General features: G+C 49.8%; 2 long non-coding RNA genes across 3 annotated transcripts; one reads left to right on the plus strand and one right to left on the minus strand.

Moving 5' to 3' along the window:
* Positions 1–200: 200 nt before the first annotated feature.
* Positions 201–5,060, plus strand: LOC131501366 (uncharacterized). Of its 2 annotated transcripts, none has more exons than XR_009256767.1 (3): positions 201–290; positions 3,919–4,036; positions 4,220–5,060. It is a non-coding gene; the product is annotated as an uncharacterized LOC131501366 (long non-coding RNA). The 2 variants fall into 2 exon arrangements; XR_009256766.1 differs by lacking the exon at positions 201–290 and adding an exon at positions 491–583 and having other exon boundaries at positions 3,923–4,036.
* A 4,847-nt stretch (positions 5,061–9,907) lies between these two features.
* LOC131500936 (uncharacterized) lies at positions 9,908–20,943 on the minus strand. The gene is made up of 2 exons (XR_009256537.1): positions 20,204–20,943; positions 9,908–11,041 (listed from the first exon to the last, which is right to left on the minus strand). It is a non-coding gene; the product is annotated as an uncharacterized LOC131500936 (long non-coding RNA).
* Positions 20,944–21,144: the final 201 nt, after the last annotated feature.

Consider the following 21,144-nt stretch of genomic DNA (forward strand, 5'->3'; position numbering starts at 1 on the left):
CACAGCCAACGGCGCAGGCTCAGGATCAACTTCCGGGTCACGATCTGCGAACTCTAGCGCCCATTGGGTCAGGTCTCGCGACAGACTCCACCGCCGACCAACCAGAGGGGAAGAGTTGCCTGCGGAGACGGGGCGAGCGACGGCCAATTGGAGACGAGAGGCAGGGCAGCTAAGTTTAGAGGAAAACATGCCTGAGGCGGGCGTGACCGGCTGACTACCGGATCAGAATTCTCAGAAAGCTTACTAAAGTGAAAACCCGAGCCACGCGAAATCCAGCGCGTCAGTGTCGGGTGGGGCCAAACGACCCGAATTGTTAACAAGCTGTTCCCCCACAGACAAGCTTGAGAATCACTGCCCGGTCATAACGGATTTAAAGGCAGTCCCCACCCGCTCTGGTTACTCGGGGCTGCACGAGAGAGCCCCTCTAGCCCGGCGGCCTCAGAAGCACGCAAGCCAGGGCTCTCTCCCTCACCTCTCGGCGCCGGGTGGTCGGGAAGCCTATAGACCCGCCAGGGTCAGCGTCGCTGCGGGGCTTGCCGGGAGATGTAGTCCGTTGCACGGCCCGCGCCTGCGCCCGAGGCAGGTGCCGGGAGCAGGGGCGGAGAGCGGAGGGCCGCGGCAGTGCTTCCGGCGCGCTGCTGGGGCCCTGGGGCTGGGCGCGCTTGGCCATCCCTTGCTCGGTCAGGGTCCTGCAGGCTGGGCGTCCACGAGAGCTCCTGGGGACCGGGGACGTGCTGCTTATTGTCCATCCCTGCGAGGGCGGGATCGTTATTCAGCTCCCTCCTAGATCTTGTGATGAAAGTTGTGAACTTCACTGCGAGCGGGGAACGGAAGGAAACCCGGAGAGTGGGCTCAGCTCCTCCCTTCCCTCTAGCGACATTCGGGCCCGTGGGCTCCGGAGAGTGTCGCAGGAGTGAATCGTGACAACCAGTAACCTTTTATCGAGCGCTTGCCTAATAGAGCTGGACCCTAACAGCACTCAAAACTGTAGGACGTAGATGCTGTTATCATCCCCCTGTAACAACGGCACCGAGTGTCAGCGAACACCCTTGTCCAGGGTCACGCAGCTAGTCTGTCGCTAAAGTTCAGGCTGCCATAATAGTAAAAAGGGTGAAGTGGGGACAGAGAGGCCGGCTTTGGACGACTGGGTGGAGAGAGTCCTGAGTATTTCGGTTTTTTCTTGTTTCACTAGAGGGAAAGGGCTCCACCGCTGTGGTGGCAAATGTGACCTCAGCAGCCTCAGCACACAGGCCGGTATAGGTCCATCTCAGAAACCCTTGCTGAGACATGTGACCTCAGAGTCCTCTAAGGCCATCCTCCTGTTTTCGACATATTTCAGGAGACTACAAATTCTAACCTAAAAGTCACTTCGCTGGCATTTACTACGTCATCTCAGACAAGTTACTCAATCTCACTGACCCCCAAACTTCAGTTCCCTCATCTGTTTTGAGGGGATAAGCCTATCTTCACTTTATATTTGGTGAGGATTAAATGAGCTAACGTGTAGGATGCTTAGAACGGTACCTGGCAATTAGTACCAACTCAGTGAATGCTAGTAATGCACAGTAAACTCCTGAAGTCTCACCCTATGTCACAGAAAAGCCACTTGGATTTTTATTGCAGGATGTGGGGGCATGAGAATGTTTGCGAAACTACACATACCTGGAGATGGGAAGAATGAATCATCTGCTAGGTTTAGGTTATTAATGGGGACTTGAAGCAAGATGGACTGTTATTCAAAATTACTGTTAGTATTCTTCCTCCGTTTTTTGAGGCCTATCTATATTCAAACATAGAAAATAGTTGGTGTGTTACTAGGAGTGGGGTTACAGGCCAGCAGATCTACAGGGGGTCATTTGGGGCAGGAGTTCTTAATCCAGAGTCCATGAAATTATAGAGCGGCACTGTCCAGTATAACTTGCGGGGATGCTCAAACACAGCTCGGGTTGCTAAGTGCCACCTAGTGGCTACTGTTTTGGCCATCACAGTTCTAGAGGGTCACACTGATGGATTTGGAGATCTTCTGAAGTTTCTGTTACTTTATACAATACTGCATGTATATGTGTATGTTCTAGGAAGCAAATCCATGGCTTCCGTCAAGTTCTCAAAATCACCAAAAAGATTAAGAACCACTAGTTTAGGTCTTCGGTGAAAAGTAAGTTAAGGGAAGTAAGTATGCCCTCCAGTAACCATTTTACTTGCTTCTATTTTCTTGTCCTCAGTGATAGGTGGCTCCCTGACTATCACAGAGAAAACACATTTGAATCTCAGATAAAGAGCCCCTACTAATCCTGGCCTTAGCTCTCATGGGCACTAGATTCTGTCTCTGGAGCTGCTTCCAGGCCTTCCCTAGGCCTTCAAGATTCCCTTGCACTCAAGTGGGGCAGCTGTCTCTGTGTGTGGTCTGCAAACCGGTATCCGATGAAACACACAGTGTTAAGACTTTCCGGTCCGTGCTTGTTGGTGAGGGAGCCGACAGACAAGCAGCTCTTAGCAGTCTGAACTGCTTCTTGCCCTGCCTCTGGCCTGAGGGTGCCCTGGCCTCCAGGCCTCTGCCACCTAAGCCTTTGCTTGCTATCTGCCACTCACCCTGGCTTTGGTTTCGTCCCACTTGACTAGACCACAGCTTTCTGTGATCAATGGATCAGGTGTACTTTTACGTATACCAAATCACGCTTTGATCTTAGTCTTAGCTTTGCAGTCCAATCATAAACAAAACGGTGACTTTAAACGGCATTTCATTTGAAAAGCATTTTCTTTTTTTGTTAATCTGAAATGTGTCGCTTCTCTTCATGGAAGTATAAAATAAGGCATTTTGCTCCACTTCCTATATTTTGGTAAAGGAATTTAGCATTTTTCTTTACATTTACATTTTTCTTCAGATTAACATTAACTTGCTAATATTGTTTGGTAACGTTAATATTTAAACATTTTCCTCCATGTGGATCATAAATGACTACTTACCAACCCACATTTTATTGCAGAGCAATAAACTTTGCGGGGGGGGGGAGGTGGGGAGGGGAGGAGGGGGCACAGAAGAGGCGGCTCTCAGCGAGGGAAAGAGTGCTAGGATAGAGCAGGGAACTGAGCTGGGCACGATTTCACCAGCTGTCTCTGGACTGCCAGAAACACGGTTAGAGAGTTGTTTTAGTGAACTTCAAGATAACCCACTTCTAGGCTGCAGCTAAAAGAAATGTGTAAAGACGGCATTTGCCAGTCACCAGCCAACCCAGCTCACATATCGATTTTTATTTGAAAATCTCTGAACTGAAATGAATCCAGGACTCAGTTCCCAAATTCCTGCTTTTACCGCTTTTTCTCTCTTCTCTTGAACCCAATGAGAAAATGTTTCTCAGGTTTGACACAGTCAGAATTTTAGGAAGACTGACATCACACTTCAGTCCTAACTTCAATAATTCTCTTATCAAAATATTCAAAAGATAACGTAAAACTAAACATTTAGTACATTGAATTTTTTTAATTTATTTATTTTGAGAGAGAGAGAGAGAGAGAGTAGGAGAGGGGCAGAGGGAGAGAATCCCAAGCAGGCCCTGCGCTGTCAGCACAGAGCCAGACGCAGGGCTCGATCCCACTATCATGAGATAACATCCCGAGCCAAAATCAACAGTCTGCCACTTAACCAACCGAGCCACCCAGGCACCCTAGTGCATTGATTTTAACACAGAACTAATTCACTCCTTGTTCACAGATTGGAGGACAACAGCCTTGAATTGAACACAAAAGGAGTTTCCCTCATTTCGGTTTTGTTTTAATACTGAAATACTGCTGACAGGCTTCAGGTGAAATGATCCTAAGAGGAAATGGATACAGAGAGGCCATCTGCCCTAGAAATCGTCCTGAAATCACCCTCCCAATCAGTCGTGAGCCAAACTCTCATGCTTCCTGTCTTTTTTGTAGCCAGGATATCCAGTTCCAAAGCCTGGCCTGGGCTTCCCATGGAGCACAGAGAAGAGCCACGGGTGAAGGGACTGCAGAATTTCAAAGAAATGAGACAAGGATTTGGCTTCAAGATGAGGTGAGTGTTCACTGCATACAAGGGGAGAAAGAAAAGAAAACTTCGGACTCAATTGATGTAAAAAGCTTTGAGATGTACTTAGGACTTTCTGTCATCCCATTACTGGTTTAATAAACCCCTTTTCTCACCCTCACTTTCCCCTGGGGACAGGGTGACATTTTCAACTTTCATTTCTTCTCTCAGGTTTTAAGATCAGGAGAGAAGATAAAGAAGCTTCTTCAAAGCAGAAAAAACCTGGAAACTCTGCATCCACTCACTGTAACTTTAGGGGGGAATGCTCTCCAAGGGTCTACTTTACAAAAAAGACTAAAAACCTTTAGAAAACCAATGTGGAAATCCTAAGACTTAGCAGAACTTACAGAGCATCCAACCACTCTATAGGAAGAAAGCCCTGAGAACTCCAACCAGGAAGAACCTCTCAACATTAGATTCTCTGAGCACCAGGGGACTCATTCAGGAAAAGAACCTCACCGGTGCCTCGGTTGTGGGCAAAGCTCCCTTCGTGCAGACTTTTGTAAACGCTAACATCTCCCATCAGAGGAGAGATCCTGTGAATGTACTACATCTTATGGAAAGCAGTGTGACTGTGTTTTAAGAAAATTAAAATTTGGGGGTGCCTGGGTGGCTCCATCGGTTAAGTGTCTGATATCAGCTCAGGTCATGGTCTTGCGGTCGTGATATGGAGCCCTGAGTCAGGCTCCATGCTAAGCGTGGAGCCTGCGTGGGATTCTCCCACTACCTGTCTGTCTCCCTGCCCCTCCCCCACTCATGCTCTCTTTATCTCTCAAAATAAATAAATAAACTTAAAGGAAGCTTAAAATGTTTCTCCTCTTCATTTTTTTTAAAGTTTATTTATTTATTTTTGAGAGACTGAGCGAGTGGAGAGGGGCAGAGAGAGGGAGGGAGAGAGAGTCCCAAGCAGGCTCCGCACTGCCAGGGTGGAGCCTGATGCAGGGCTTGAAGCCATGAACTTCAAGATCATGACCTGAGCCAAAGTCAGATACCTAACTGACTGAGTCACCCAGACGCCCTGTTTTTTCTCTTTATTATTTATTTATTTATTTATTTATTTATTTATTTATTTATTTATTTACAGAGCAAGACCTTGTGAGTGGGGGAAAAGCAGAGAGGGAGGGAGAGAGAAAGAATCCCACACAGGCTTGGCTACGTCAGCACAGAGCCAGATGCAGGTCTCAAACTCCCACACTGTTTGATCATGACCTGAGCCAAAATCAAGAGTCAGATGCCTAACCAACTGAGCACCCCAGGTGCCCCTGTTTTTCTTTAATCAAGCAGTTCCACATCTGGGAAACTATTATGAAAGAGAAAAACAAAACAAAAGAGCAGCAACAAAAATAAAAGTCTTTACACACACATACACACACACCCCTCCTCCAGTGGTTCCCCACTGTCCTGATAATAAAGCACAGACTCCTCAACAAAGCTTTAAAGATCTTTGTGACACAGGCCCTGAACAGCTGACTCTGGCTCTCACCGCAAGTGAGAATAACTTTCTTCTGGGCTCCCAGGGTACTTTGTTTAGAACTTCTTTTTAGCACCAAACACAGTTGACCTTAGCTGGGAGGCTTAGTTATAATCCTGCTCTGACCTGTGTCCTCTTCTGCTCTCCTGATATACCTACATCAACATCACGCACGTGACTGGGTCTTACAGGGTAGAGAACAATAAATATCAGTGTATTTTATTTCTAATCTCTGTTTAATGATAAAAGCATTTAAGGCTATGAGTTTTCCTCAAAGTACAGCTTTATTTCCCATAATTTTTATATACAACATTCTCTATCGATCATTTCAAAATAGCTTGTCATTGCAGTTTTTATTTTACTTCCCCTTTAAGCCAAGAGTTGGTCAACTGGTCAAGAAAATTTTCCTCTTAAAACAAATTTCAGGGGGCGCCTGGGCAGCTCAATTGGGGAAGCATCTGAGTCTTGATTTTGGCTCAGGTCATGATCTCAAGGTTTGTGAGATCTAGCCCCATGTCAGGGTCTGCACTGTCAGTGTGGAGCCTGCCTGGGATTCCCTCTCTCTCTCTCTCTCTCTCCCTCTCTCTGCCCTGCCTCTGCTCGTGTGTGCGCTCTCTCAGCACCGCCCCCCCCCCAGATTTTTTTCTGCATTGATTAGAACATGAGGTTCATTCTACTCTGCTTTGAAAAGTTCATATAGGTTTTCCTATAGAAAAGGCTTGTTAAGTGTCCCCAAAGCCCTAGACAAGAAGGGTTCTATTTGTAGGACATAAATGTACTCTTGGACCTCTCAAATATTTTTGGATCTTTGGAAGCACCCTTGTGCTTATGTGAAGGGGAAGTGAGATGGAGGAGTTTGGGTGGCTTCCCATTCTGCCTCCCTGTGTGTGGTCTTTTTTTTTTTTTTTTTTTTTTTTTTAACTTCCTCTTCCCTAGTTAAGAGGTTGTAAAAGCAAACAAAAACATTCTAGGGACTTTATATAGCAATTGTTAACAGCTCCCTAGGTATTAAAGGTAGCAGTGAGAACAGGAGGCCAAAGGGCCTTGGAGAGGCCTCATCCCTTACTCCAGCCAAGTTGTCTTCCCAAAGATGCCATAGCTGTTTATCTTCTAGAAAGCAGAAAAAAACCTGCAGGGACCACGTTAAGATTTTTTCGATTGTGACCTTCCAGAATCTGCAGGGATTCTTTCACAGTGTGTTGTCTAGGCTAAAATCAAGGAAATCAGGGAAGAGACTGGTGACTAGGCCAAGGGGCTCACAACATGGGAGGGGAGTGGCAAGAGACAGTACACCTGGCCCTCCCGGACCTGCAGTCACCTTCACGTTCCTCAAGAAAGGTCCAAAGGGCCCTCCTGGAAACTCTGTGATCTTTAATTCTGAAATGAGTACTTGTCCTGAAATCCTCTCTCTCTCCTAGCCTAGTTATCTGGGCAGAATAATCTCAGAAACACCCACAGCTCAGACTTAAGCTTCCAGGCCTAGCTCCATGCTTCCTCTCCCCAAGGGCCCACTGAAGATGGAGAACAATGTGGAAAGGGGAGCTCAGCTCTTGCCTCTCCTCAGCACTTAGGATCAGTTCCGTCAGCCCCCAAGTCTGGGTGTTTGAACAACACAGATGGGGGATTTTTCTATCCCCAGAATGAGACAGGTCCAACCTGTCTTTTCCAGTTGGTCAGACAGGACTTCTTAGAGGTCTAGCAAAGCCTATCCCCCCACATTTTTTAAGGCTCCTAGAAAATTAAATATTATAAAAAGTGTGGTATAGTTTACGTGCTTGCATCTAGCATCTTTAACATCCAACACAAGAACACAACTAGGTGTTTTGGTGGGAAGAACTTAAAAAGGTGAGACCTTTCATGAAGGTGAGACCTTACCAAATGGCCCCCGAGAGGCCTGTCCATGCCTACTTTGCATTCTGTACAAACTCTTTCATCTCTCCCAAATGGGGGCCCTTTCCTGGGGGGCAGGGAGAGCGGAGGCCAGCAGGAAAGAACTAGTGGCCCCTCGCCGTGTGCTTGGGGATGGGGCACCCTTCCACTGCCTTATCTCCTGGGACAATATAGTTCCCCCTGGGCAGGATGGAGTCCCTCCTCTTCAAGGTTTCTCTCAGGGTTGTCCAAATGCTAGAGGGCCCCCAGCCAACCTGGTTGACTAGAGGAATGAGCTCGAGAAGCCCACGGAAGTAGTCTGGCTGCCTCAGGGCACCACATGTAGGCTCTCAACACGTGAACAGTCCGGAGGTGCCTTCTCACAAAATAGAAGTAACAAAATCAAGCAAGTAGACATCACGTTTGTTAATTATGGGGGATGGTGACATCGGTATTCATGTTCTGTGTATCTCCCAAGGTTATTCCAGCCAATCTCTGGCTGTTGGTTTGAAGCGGGGTGTGTGCTCCAGCCACAAGAAGAAGTCTCTTCCAACAACAAAGGGAAGAAAGAAAGCTGTAGGTTCTGCTGCGGGGAGGGCGGCAGGGAACACGAGAGGTGGGGACCCGGGGTCCTGGCCCTGGCATGGCTTCCTGTCCACCCCGCCTGCTCTGCGATGCTGGGAGTACCCCTCAGGCCTTTGTATTTTTTTTCCTCAAGACCCTCCTGGCAGACAGACGAGCCATTCACATGAGACTTGTACTTCTCAAAGGCTCCCCTCTGTCTCCTCCCGGGAACTCAGGGTCTGCAAGTTCCCTCTGCAGTTCCATCAGGCAGCTCCAACAGCGTAGAGCTTCCCCTGGGAAGCAAGCAGGCAGCCTGTGCGACTGAAGCTATTTCAGAAAGTGCCGTGCGGGGCGCCTGGGTGGCGCAGTCGGTTAAGCGTCCGACTTCAGCCAGGTCACGATCTCGCGGTCCGTGAGTTCGAGCCCCGCGTCAGGCTCTGGGCCGATGGCTCGGAGCCTGGAGCCTGTTTCCGATTCTGTGTCTCCCTCTCTCTCTGCCCCTCCCCCGTTCATGCTCTGTCTCTCTCTGTCCCAAAAATAAATAAAAAATGTTGAAAAAAAAAAAAAAATTAAAAAAAGAAAGTGCCGTGCTTTCTGTCCTTACAACCGTTTTGTTCAACAAGGTCCCCGGGCAGAGGACTTAGAGAGTAAGCATCAGACCCACCACAGACAGAAGCCGCTCACCAAGACGTTTCATCCTCGGAGCTGGCTGTGGCCAGAGGGTGAAAGATGCAGAGCTTGAGCGGGCTCCGTGGCGCACAGCGCTCAGCCCTGGAAAGGGAGGACACAGGCTCACTATCAGCCAAAGCTTCTCGCAATTCCATGACCAGGTGCGTACAGCCAACCCATCGCTTTGCTGACAAGGACTGTTGGCTGACAAGTGCTAAGCAGCCGCTTCTGAAACCGCTGGTGCCGGGTCGGTTACTCACAGTCTAGACCAGTGGTTCCGATTCTTGTAAACAATGGATTCATCTGCAGAGCTTTAAAAACTTCTAACACCCGAGGGGGCGCCTGGGTATCAGTCAGTTAAGCGTCCGACTTCGGTTCAGGTCATGATCTCACAGTTCGTGAGTTCGAGCCCCGCGTCGGGCTCTGTGCTGACAGCTCAGAGCTCAGAGCCCGGAGCCTGCTTCGGATTCTGTGTCTCCCTCTCTCTCTGCCCCTCCCCCGCTTGCTCGCTGGCACTTGTGCGCACGTGCTCTCTCTCTCAAAAATAAATAAACATTAAAAAAAATTAAAAACTTCTGAGACTCGCTGTCTTAGTCCATTTGGGCTGCTATAACAAAATATTACAGCCTGGGTGGGTTATAAACAACAGGAATTTCTTTCTTTTTTTAAAAAGATTTTATTTTAAATAATCTCGATGCCTAATATGGGGCTCAGACTCATAACCCCAAGATCAAGAGTCTCCATGCTCCACTGACTGAGACGGCCAGGCACCCCCCAGAATTTATTTGCCATAGTTCTGGAGGCTGGAAGCCGCAGATCAGGGTGCCGGTATGGTCAGGGGAGTGCCCTCTTCTGGGTTGCAGACTGCTGACCTTTGGTACTCACAGGGTAGAGGGGGCTTGGGAGCTCTGTGGGGTCTCTCTTATAAGAGGTTTAATCCCATTAATGAGGGATCCACCCTCATGACCCAAGAAACTCCAAAGGTCCCACCATCTAATCCCATCACACCAGGCATTAGGATTTCAACACAGGAATTTTGAGAAGACACAAACTTTCAGACCACAGCACCTGGGTGCCAGCCCCTGGAGATTCTGATGTATTTGGTCTGGGCATCAAGATTTTTTAAAGCTCTCCAGATGACTCTAATGTGCTGCCAGAGATGAAAACCACTGGCCTGGACATTAATTTGAGGAATGGCATAAGAAACCTGGAAGGAAGCAACAGGCCCAGTAGAAGATTTCCAAAGAGACTCCGTTTGCAGTGACTGGTAAAAGAAACGAAAGGGGTGGGTGTGCTCTGATTTAATGAAGGTCACTATAAATCATGGGTCAGGTTGAATTTCCTGTTGAAAGTCTTTTAACATCACGTTAAGTGTGGTAGGTTAAAAATGGCCGCAAATTCCTTATTACTTATTGACAAGGGGTACCTAGACTGGCCTTGGTGACAAGCTTGGGCAACAGAATGAAGTGGACATGACCTTCTGGGCCTATCTAAGAAGTCTTGAAGCCACCACCTGGGGCTTCCTGGAATGCCACCTCTGAGAACACCAGCCGCCATTTAAGAAGGCTGATTACCTTGAGACCGCCACGCCATGAGGAAGCCCAAGCTATGCACACGGACAGAGACGGACGTGCAGCAATCTACCTGTTCCAGACAGCCCAGCGCAGGCACGCCACACGCAGGTGAAGAAGTCACTTGGATATTCCAGTCCCAGCAGACACAAGGGGGGCAAGCACCAAGGAGTCACCAGCGGACAGCCAGTACCGAAGCCACAGACACATAACCCCAGTCAAGTATCCCATTCCTTTCCAGCAATCTCTGGACATGGGAGCCACCCCAGCTGAAGCTCCAGTCATGGAGCAGACATGAGTTGTCCCTGTTGTGCCCTGCTCAAAACCCTGACCACAAAATTGTGAGAGGAGAAAGGCTGTTTTTACACCACTAACTTCTGGGGTGTTGGTTATGCAACAATACATAACCAGAACCACAGTAGTACATAAATAAACAGTCACTGTACAAGATTCAAAGAATATAGATGTATACAAAGAAAATGGGGAAACTTTTCCATCACCCCCTCATGTCACTTTTTCTCCTTTTTATAGGTAACAGCTGGCTGTACATCCTACCCATTTCCTGACGTGTTTACGCATGTATATGTACTTGTTATGTGTACGTATGATGCGATACACATTTTCCCAGTTTTTTAAAATAACAGTGCGCGTGGATCAAGATGCACAGGCCTTGCGTACTCTTATCAGATGCACGGTATGCCACAGGATGGGCATACGACACTTGTACTTACTATCTCTTCTACTGGTAGACATTTAGGTTGTTTTCAATTCTTGGTTTCATGAACAATTCTGTGAGGGACATCTTGTAGTGCGACTTTGCATACATCCAGTAATTTCTTTAGGATAGTCCTAGACATAGAATAACTGAATCAACGGGTATGCGCATTTTTTAGGCTTTTGGGGTGGTAGAACGCAACCTAAAATTTACCATTTTAACTACTGTTAAGTGTACAATTCAGTGGCATGAAGTACGTTCACATTATTGTACAACCATCACCAGCACTCATCTCCAGAACTTTTTCATCATCCTGGACGGAAAGTCTAAGCACTAAATAACCCTCTACTCCCCTCCCCTCCCAGGCCCTGATCATGACTACTCTACTTTCTGTCTCTACGAACTTGAATATTCTAGGTACATCATATAGGTACAATCATACGTTTGCTCTTTTGTGTCTGGCTTACTTCATTTAGCATAATGCTTTCTAGATTTATCCATGCTATAGCATGTATCAGAATTTCCTTCTTTTTCAAGGCTGAATAAGTGGGTAGGTACATCACTCAGCCAGGGCCACACAACTGGTTAACGGTAGGCACTGTATTCTCACTGAGGCAGTCTGGCCCTGGAGCCTGTGCTATGAAGGCATATGAGGCACTCACAGGATTCTTACATCACGCATAAATTTAGTGCTAATATACGTTAGCTTCAACGTTAAGTGTCGCCCATGGCAGTTCCAAAGCTATGATTTTTGGTGTTTTGATACCCTCCTGCCACCACTAGATCAATCTTGGAAAATGTTCTGTGTGGTCTTTGATGTCTGATTTTAGCTTTGACTTACAAGGTTGTTTTCTCCTAACTACTGCCTGCAGCATTAAGAACTGTTTCTAACTGCTGTCTTCTGCAGATGGTCCTGGGGTGGGGGGTGGGAGGGGAGTGTCCACTGTGCTTCTACCGCCAGCCCCAGAGACCACGTGCGAGGGCACCCCCTCCAGGAAGCAGAAGTGCCACGTGAGCTTGGGGATGCACAGCTAGGTCACGCCCTGTGTGAAGGCTCTTGTGCAAATACTAAGACCTTCCTGGGCAAGTGGCCTTACCGTCATTTCAGCTCAAATTTTTTTAAATTGTGGCTTCTGTTGTGTGACATCAAGGGAGTCAAGGCTTGAGGCCGTAAGTCTGCATCTGCGTCAACTTGATGCCTGCAGCATGTAGGTGCGTGTATGCGTGTTTAAGTTTAGAGGTAGGTCTGTGCTGTGTGTTTAACTTCAGAGGCAGGTCTGTTCTGTTTCTCCAGTATTGGCAAACCTCACATATTATTTGAAAATCTCACATATGTGTTTCTCTGTGGGCACAGTCTGCATTTTCAAAATCCTTTTCCTACTCCTCTGCACTGCAATGAAAAAAAAGCGTTCCAGTTAATGAGGTTTTATTTAAGTTTTTGTTATAAAGAATAATGAGCAGGGGCACCTGGCTGGCCCAGTCCTAAGAGCATGCAACTCTCAATCTCAGGGTCATGAGTTCAAGCCCCATGTTGAATATATTTACGGACTATGTTTCAAGCGTCACAAAAAGTTTAAATGTTCATTGAAAACCACAAAAATGTACGGAGCACAGAGTGAAAACCACAGCCCCTGTCTCTAAATCTACTTTCTACAGGTGCCGTGGTATTTCTTGTCTCCCTTCAGATACTGGAATTTTGAAACTACTTTTCACACTTTTTACAAACGTGGGATTATAGTGCCATATTGTACCATAAACACGCTTTTATTCAAGTTCTGTAGTGACCATCTCTGCACGTCAGCACGTGGAAAACCACGGCACATTTCCAACAGATGCAGCGCAGTCCATGGAACAGATTCACCGAAATTTACTCGGCCAGTGGTCTGGTGATAGGCGTTAAGTTGTTTATGGCTTCTAACTAATTGCCAAGTGTGGCAGGCAAGGGAATGTTCCACAAGGTTGACAAGGATTTGAGTAAGAAGGTGCCCCTCATACTGATAGGGGAAAATCTGTCACTAGACGGCCGACAGGACTCACAGGGGAATTCCAGACCTTGCCCGAAGACTCTCCTTCTGGGTTCTTCTTCCCACCCCGCTTGCCCCGCTCCAACAGACTATAAATTGTCCCCGCTGCTGATGCTCGGGAGAATGATCTCCTCTGAGCCTGCCGGTGTAAAATAAACCTCCCGCCTTCCAAGATCTCCAAGTGCCGCGTGGTTCTTCCGCTGGTGATCCAGACCAGGTTATGTAACATTTAGTTCCCCGACGGGGAAACCCAACCGCGCTGGCCCACTGTTGCCACCGGTTTGGGAAAATGGAGAGGCGGTGACGAACGAGGAGCCGCAAGGGAGAAGGCGCACCCTCACTGGATTTCGGCAGTCTCCCGCTCGGTAGCCTCGGGCCAGCCTGCTCTGCCATTCCTGCCGGACTCGAGGAGACTTAGCAGGTGAGGCCCTGGACCCAAGGTCGAATACCAGAAGGCCTGGGACCCAATTCTGTCCTGTCCAGCCCACCCATAGTGGTGGAAGGGGAACCTGATCATTCCCCGGAGACCTCAGTGGTCTCACAGGGAGACATTCTGTGGGAGGGAATGTAGCAACCTCTGGTGTGTACGTGAGTGTGAATGTGCGACTCGGTCTGGCTTGCCTGCTGAGTTCGATTCTGTGGCTCCACGGGCGGGCACCCGTAAGGTCCCCAAAAGCCCACGGAGTCTGAGTGGACCCATCTGCAATTCCATGGTGAACAGCACACAGTGTGTGCCGGCATCGGAATAGTTTCCGATCGTAAGTCACAAAGCTGAGACTGCTACAGCTAAGTGTCATCCAAGTTCCTTCGGGACACGGCCAGACAGGCATCTGACTGGTCTCCTCATTAGAGGGGGCACCCTTACACCTCTGTCTCACGGGAACATTATGGGGTCGGGACAGAGAAAAAAAGGTGTTTTCAGGAGACTATGGAATTAATATAACCACCGGCAAGTTAAGGACCTCACGTGAGTTGGTGTAGGATGGCCCTCAGAGGGAACCTTAGATGTCCCAACGGTCCGCCACATCTGGCATGTTGTCGCCAGAGACCCAGGTTACCCTGATCAGCTCCCATATATCGACTCCTCGTTAGAGACTGCCCAAACCCTTCCCCCTTGCGTGTGATCTACCTGCAACAAACAGGGACAGGCTAGGGTCTTCGTCACCTCGACAAAGTAGCTCAAGGAAGGTCAACAGAAGTCCCAACCTCCACAAGGTCTCACTGGCGATCCAGAGGAAGAACCAATCTTGCCCCCACCATATGAACCTCCCGGTTCCCGATACTCCGCCGCCTTCGGTCTCCCCACCACCTCTGGACCCAGCAGATCTTCTCTCCCTTGGACCAGTGGCCAGATTGCGCCCTCGGCCAGGCACAGCACTCTCCAGGTGCCGGTCCACAGCCACCGGTACCAAGAGGCTCTCCTCCGGGGGATCCGAGCAAGGGCTAAGAAGCCTGTGAGTCTGCCCAGCCCAAGGGGAATCCCCTGGGGATTATTGTGAGAGCCTACTCGAGGCTTACACCATTTGACCTCGAGGCACAAGAGAGCCACAACAAAAGGACAGGGAAGGTCCAGCTGCCAAAAGGGGGAAGCCCAAAACCTCCTTAGCAAGGGATCAATGTGCCCACTGCAAAGAAAAAGAACATTAAAAGAATAAATGTCCCAACCAGGTAAAGGCCCTTGAAACCCAACCGATATGCACAAGAACCCTGCAAAAAAGACTTCATAGGCCTGGCAGGAAGAGATTCAGACTGAGGGGGACCAGGCTCACTTCTTCTCGGCCCCCATGAGCCCACAGCCAAAATAAAAGTAGGGGGCCAAACTATGACTTTTATGTAAACTCGGGGGCCACACGGTACGGCACGAGTTCCTCTACCTACCTGAGTGCCCTATCCCTCTCCTCGGCCAGGATATACTCTCAAAGCTGGGGGCCCAAATAACCTTTGGGCCAAAAGACGCACCAGCCTCCAACTGAATTAAAAAATGGAGGTTCTCCTGTGCCCAGGCCCAACCGAGCAGCCCCCCTGAATTCAGGACTGCCCTCCCCACTGTATGGGCCTGGGACAACCCCCGCCCCCCCCCCCCCCCACGACTTGCCCACCACCGGCCCCTGTCATTGTAGAATTAATCCCAGGGGCTCGACCGCAGAGACAGCGGCAATACCCCCTCCCACAAGAGGCAAGGGCAGGCATCCAAGAACACCTGACAAGACTCAAAGAAGCAGGCATGCTGGCTGAATGCCAATCAACCTGGAACACCCCACTTTTGCCAGTCAAGAAGCTGGGAGGAGGGTATCCACCCAGTTCAAGAAGTGACCGTCTCCTTGCACGCAGTGGTCCCAAACCCATACACCCTCTTCAGCCAGATTCCAGGCTCTGCCAGATGGTTTACCTGCTTAGACTTAAAGGAGGTCTTCTTCTGCCTCCGCCTGCCCCCCCCCCCCCCAAGCCAACGCTTGTTTGCCTTCAAGCGGACCGAAGCAGACACAGGGCGTCAGATGCAAATGACTTGGAGGTGCCTCCCACAAGGGTTTAAAAAACTCGCCTGCCCTCTTTGGGGAGGCACTGGCCAGAGACCTCGCTGGCTTTCAAAGGGAGGCCACACACTGCACCCTTCTCCAGTAGGTGGATGGGCTCCTCCTTGCCAGCAATACCCAAGAGAAGTGTACAGAGGGCACAGGGCCCTCCTCCAACTTCTGTCAAACTCAGGGCATCAGGTATCATGGAAAGAGAGCTCTAGAGCTGGAGAAAAAGAAGGTCATCACTTCCCTACCCCAGACACAAACTAAGAGGGGGCTACAAGAATTCCTGGGGGCTGCGGGATTCTGCCGAATCCAGATTCCCAGATTCTCAGTAATAGCAAGATCTCTCTATAATCTCCTGTTAGGGCCAGATCGAGAATCCCCTGTCTGGCAGAGGAGGCCAAAGCTGTCTTCCTAGAGATAAAGGCCGCCTTGGGGCAGGAACCAGCCCTTGGCCTGCCGAATATAGAAAAGCCTTTATTCTCTTTGTGCATGAGAAGGAAAAGGTCATCCTCAGGGTTCTCACACAGACTGTTGGCCCTGTCGAAGAGGATGGACCCAGTGGCAGCGGATGGCCACTATGCCTTAGGGCACAAGCGGCCACAGTTCTGCTCATTAAGGAGGCAGAGAAACTCACCCTGGGACAAGAACTAAGGTTCCCCATGCTGTCACATCTCTCACACCTCTCCAACTCCCAGCTAGCACAATAGGAGGGGCTCCTCTGCAAGAATCCACGGGTCACTCTTAAAACAGTGTGGACGCTGAACCGCACAACTTTCCTACCTTCCGAGAAAGAGAAACCAGATCGTGACTGCTCTGAGGTGACCAAGAAAGTTTTCGCAAGCCGCCCGTATCTGCGTGACCAGGCCCTAGAGAACCCAGACCTCACCTTGTTCAAGGACGGTGGCAGTTTCATCACAGAGGGCGTTCGAAAGGCAGGGTATGCAGTGACATGCCTTAATCCAAGCTCTCACCATTAGCAAGGACAAGCGAGTCAACTGACTCCCTGTACACCTTTGCTACTGTACACATACATGGGGCAATCTACAAAGACAGGGGCCTCCTCACCACGGCGGAGAAGGCGATCAAAAACAAAGAGGAAATACTAAAGCTCCTCGAGGCCGTCTGGCTTCCAAAAGAAGTTACAGTTCTACACTGCAAAGGACACCAGAAGGGAGACGACCCTACAGCCCGAGGAAATCGTCTAGCAAAGGAGCCAAGGTGGCAGCTAATAAGGAGGTAGACACAGCTCCCTCCCTTATCCGCGCCGCAACCCCCACCAGGAGTTCAAAGAAGAAATTGTCCCCCGGTTCAGCCTGCCGGCCACAATCCACGGTGAAAATGGACCTGTGGACATTATACAAATTTTAACCAGCTCCCTCAAAGCTTTACAATGCTTACCGGCCTCAAAGCTCAGGGAAAGTAGGGCGAATGAATCTCACCCTCAAGGGAACCTTAGCCAAGTTCTGCCAGGAAACAGACCTCCCATGGCCGGACCTGTTGCCCCTGGCCCTCCTGCATGTCCATTGCACACCAGGAACTCAAGGTTTCTCCCCTTTTGAACTAATATATGGAAGGCCCCCTCCATGTTAGGGAGCCTCCCAGAAAGGAAATAAGAAAACAACTTCAAGCATTAGGGGCCACCCTAAATGAGTTTCAACGATACCCTCGAGAAAGCACCAATCTCTTTAGGATCCCCTGTACATCACTTCTCACCGAGGGACTCCCTCTAGGTCAAAGACTGGAAAAAAGATCCTCTCAAACCACAGGGGACTGGGCCTCATACTGTTATTCTGGCCACCCCCACTGCCCTCAGGGTCACAGGTATCACTCCACGGGCCCACCACTCCGGAGTCGAGAGGACCAATCCCGAGGAGCCTCAGACTTGGAAGAATGACCCAAGTCCGATCTTCAGCCCTGCTCCAGCCACACCCTGGAAGCTGGCTGGTCTATGCAGGGCAGAAGCTTGAGGACTCACCAGTCCTATAAAATAAATAGACTGTTCTTACTCCTTGCCATCAGATTGGCAGAGGCTGCCCCAGAAAGCTGGGGAAACAGTGAGAGGTTCCTGTCCGCAATCACCTTCCTCTTATGGATAGGATGTTTTGTTGGTTTTGATTGCCTCTAATCTGGGCCCCACTGTGGAAGAATCTGGGGGGTTTAAAAGCTTAAATGTGGTGTAACCTCTTTCAGTCTGCTGGTTTCCCTTCGAGTAAGGTTGCCAGTGCCATTTGGGGGAAGTGTTTGCACTAAAGTATATGCCTCAAGCTTCAGGAAAAAGAGATTAAAAGATTCTCAAGATAAAAGTTGGTGCTTAGATTACCCTTCAGTCTTAAGGCTTGGGCTAAACGAGCAGTGTTACTACCCGGCCTCCTAGGGGCAGTGATAGCCACGGGGATAGGGACATAGGCTCTTGTGTGGGACTAACGAGTGGCCAACTCCCTAGTGTCCCTACAGAGCCAAATAAGTTCCCTGGCAGGAGTTGCCCTCCAGAACAGACGGGCACTTGACCTCCTCACTGCCAAGAAAAGGGCACCTGCATCTTCCTCAGAGAAAAATGCTGTTACTTTATAAACCAGTCAGGAACCGTCACAACCAAAGTCAGGGAACTGAGAGAAAGGACCAACCCGAAATAAATAAAGATGATGCCCTCTAATACGGCCTATATCCGTTTAAAGGGGCATCAAAGGGGGGAATGATAGGGGGAAATCTGTTATAAGACGGCCAACAGGACTGATAGGGGAATTCCAGTCCCTGCCACAAGACTCCTGTTCTGGGGTTTTTTTCCCACCCCGCTTGCGGTGCTCAAACAGACTATAAGTTGTCCCCGCTGCTTAAGCTCAGGACTCAGACCTCTGGAGAACGATCTCCTCTGAGCCCACCAGTGTAAAATAAACCTCCTGCCTTCCAAGATCTCCCAGTGCCGCTTGGTTCTTCTGCTGGGTGATCCGGACCACTTTCCGTAACAACACTACCATGCAGGTGACAGTCTGGTTATGCTTAACCTGAAACTAGGAAGTAGCCTTGATGGGAAGGACTTAAACAAATAGAATGTTGGAACTAGAAATACAGATACACCTAGTGGAGTGTTCCTCCCTCGATTCTCCTGCAGTATACACGGACCAAAGATCTTTCTTGAAGGTGAAATATGTAAGACAATGAAAAAGTACGGGCGCTTTGACTGACGTGAGCATCTGTGGCTAGAGGTCCCTACTAGGTTCCCCCAGGTGGACTTCAGGAACTCCATGAACCCCCTGAAATGACACACGAAACTGCAGGTGCTGGTGTTTTCCTGAACAAAACCATTATCTCTATGGCTCACAGCACTTCCCTACATTTTTCAAAATGAATGATATAGAAGGGTTTAAGAATCTCTACCCTAGGGGTCTTGCTGTTTGAAAACCAACAGAACGGCAGTGCTGGCGACGGGCTGAGGGACCCATTTCTTTCAATGCTCCCATCAGGACCAGAAAACGACGGTTTTCTCCCCTCTCTGGAAGCCAGGAGACAAGGGCCCGGGGCAAGGGTGCCCCACGACCTGCCCGTCCTCGGCAGTGGGCACTCGGTAAATACTTGCCGTAAACACGAGTGAACGAGGTCTACAGGCTCTTACAGAGTGGAGGGCTGGGGGAAGCAAAGGCCGCGGCGCAGCCCCCGCGCACCCACGTCCGCCAACCTCGGGCCACCGTGGACCGCGACCACTGCCACTTCTCGGCGTCGCGCAGGGATACCAGCGGCGACCGCCGCGCCTCCTTGGCGCTAGGCGCGGGCCGCTACGGGCAGACGCAGGTATAGGCTGCGGAGGCCGCCAATCCCGACCACGGCGCCGTGCCCCAGAGCCCCCTGGGAGACGTAGGCCCCGTGAGCCCGCCCACCCACCCTCCGATTGGCTTTGCGTACCCCCGGAGCCCCCTGGGAGACGCAGTTTAGGGCCCCCCGGCCCGGCGCGGGAGACCCGGGCCGTGACCGCGCGGCCCGTGGGGCGCCAGCCCCCTGGGCGGGTCGCGTCTCCTCCCGCTCTCCCTCCCTCGGGTCGAGCCCTCGGGGCCACGGCGGAGACCGCGTGCGGTGTGGTTGTCGCTCCCAGCGCCTGGAGCCGACACTTCCCTTTTATCCTCGGGCTGCTCTTCCCGTAGACACACCCCGTGCTGCCCGAGCAGCCTCCCCTGGGAGCGATTCTCCCACGGGGTTGCTGCCGGGCGTGAGACCCGCGGAGCGGGGTCTTCCTGCCCCCACGCGCCGAAGTGAGTGCGGCCGCGGGAACCGCGCGCCGTGGGCGGAGGGGGTCTCGGAGGTGATGGCTGTTCGGGGACGGGGATCTTCCGTCCGCCCCTCGGACGCCAACCACGACAAGCCCGGCGCTGAAGGAAGGTGATACTGACTCACGGTGCCAGGCTCTTTTGCATACATTATCTCACTGAAATTCCCAAACCACCCATTTGACTTAGAGGAGACCAGCTCAGAGAAGTCGAATAACTGGCCCCCGGTCACACAGGTCCTAGATCTTGGAGTCCCGTTTTTTCCCCCACTACTTTGTGCACATTGGAGACTCAACGACAGTTTCAATACAAGGTGCTGAATGACCGAAGCAGCACTCGGGGCAGCTTGGCCGCGGGGAGGGGGGTGGGGTGGGAGGCGGTAAGGAGACAGGGAGGTGGGAGTGAGGGCAGGATAATGTAAACCAAACCTCAAAGGATGCCAAAGAAGGGAGAGCAGTTGCCTTCTAGGCAACTGGGTTTTTCTCTTCACTAACCTGTAAGCCTTTGACGGTCAGGGACTGTACGCCCACAGCCAGCCTCCTAGTAGGGTCCCTAAAAATATTGTCAGAACAAATTTTTTTCAATGTTTTAAATTGTAAAATGTCTAAATACAAAAAAAAAATTGTAGAGAATAAAATGAATACCCTCTTACCCTCTATATAGATTTAACAATCAGAATAAATGATGTATAGCACTTTGTACCTTATGAAGCTTCTTACTGGGCGTTAACATATTGCAAATGAAACTCATTGGTGAACCAACCAAGGAACTATTCGACACCACAACTGCACAACATCCACAGTTCAAGGCCACCCACAGTAGCCTACCTTGGGGATCTGGCTTGCTCTCCGTTTCCATCCTGCTCGGGAGGTTGTAGGTGGCCAAAGAACTCGGTTTGTTCTCAGAAAGCACAGTTACAAATATGTGTCTCAATGGGAGGTTCATTGCCTGGAAATTCACTTTGAACTTGAGAAGTTAGCCTCTCAAAGTCTCAGATTTCTCCCTTAAAATTTAATAGACTGGAGTGTAGGGAGAGTTGGGTCACAATGGGATCTATTATTTTCAGCATCGTATTAACACAGGAACTCACTCTTCCATGATCTTGCCAATGGTTCGTTCTTTTTCTCAATAACAGATATGTACTATATTTAAATACCATAAACCTTTATCATGATGGTTGGGGGGGCAGGACTGATACCCCCTTGAAGGCAAAGCTAATTATAAAATACTTTAAAAAAAAAAATTTTTTTTTAATTTTTTTTTAACGTTTATTTTTATTCATTATTTTTTTTTTCTTTTTTATTTATTTTTGGGACAGAGAGAGACAGAGCATGAACGGGGGAGGGGCAGAGAGAGAGGGAGACACAGAATCGGAAACAGGCTCCAGGCTCCGAGCCATCGGCCCAGAGCCTGACGCGGGGCTCGAACTCACGGA

The sequence above is a fragment of the Neofelis nebulosa genome, chromosome 18 (assembly GCF_028018385.1).
Source record: "Neofelis nebulosa isolate mNeoNeb1 chromosome 18, mNeoNeb1.pri, whole genome shotgun sequence".
Classification (NCBI taxonomy): Eukaryota; Metazoa; Chordata; class Mammalia; order Carnivora; family Felidae; genus Neofelis; species Neofelis nebulosa.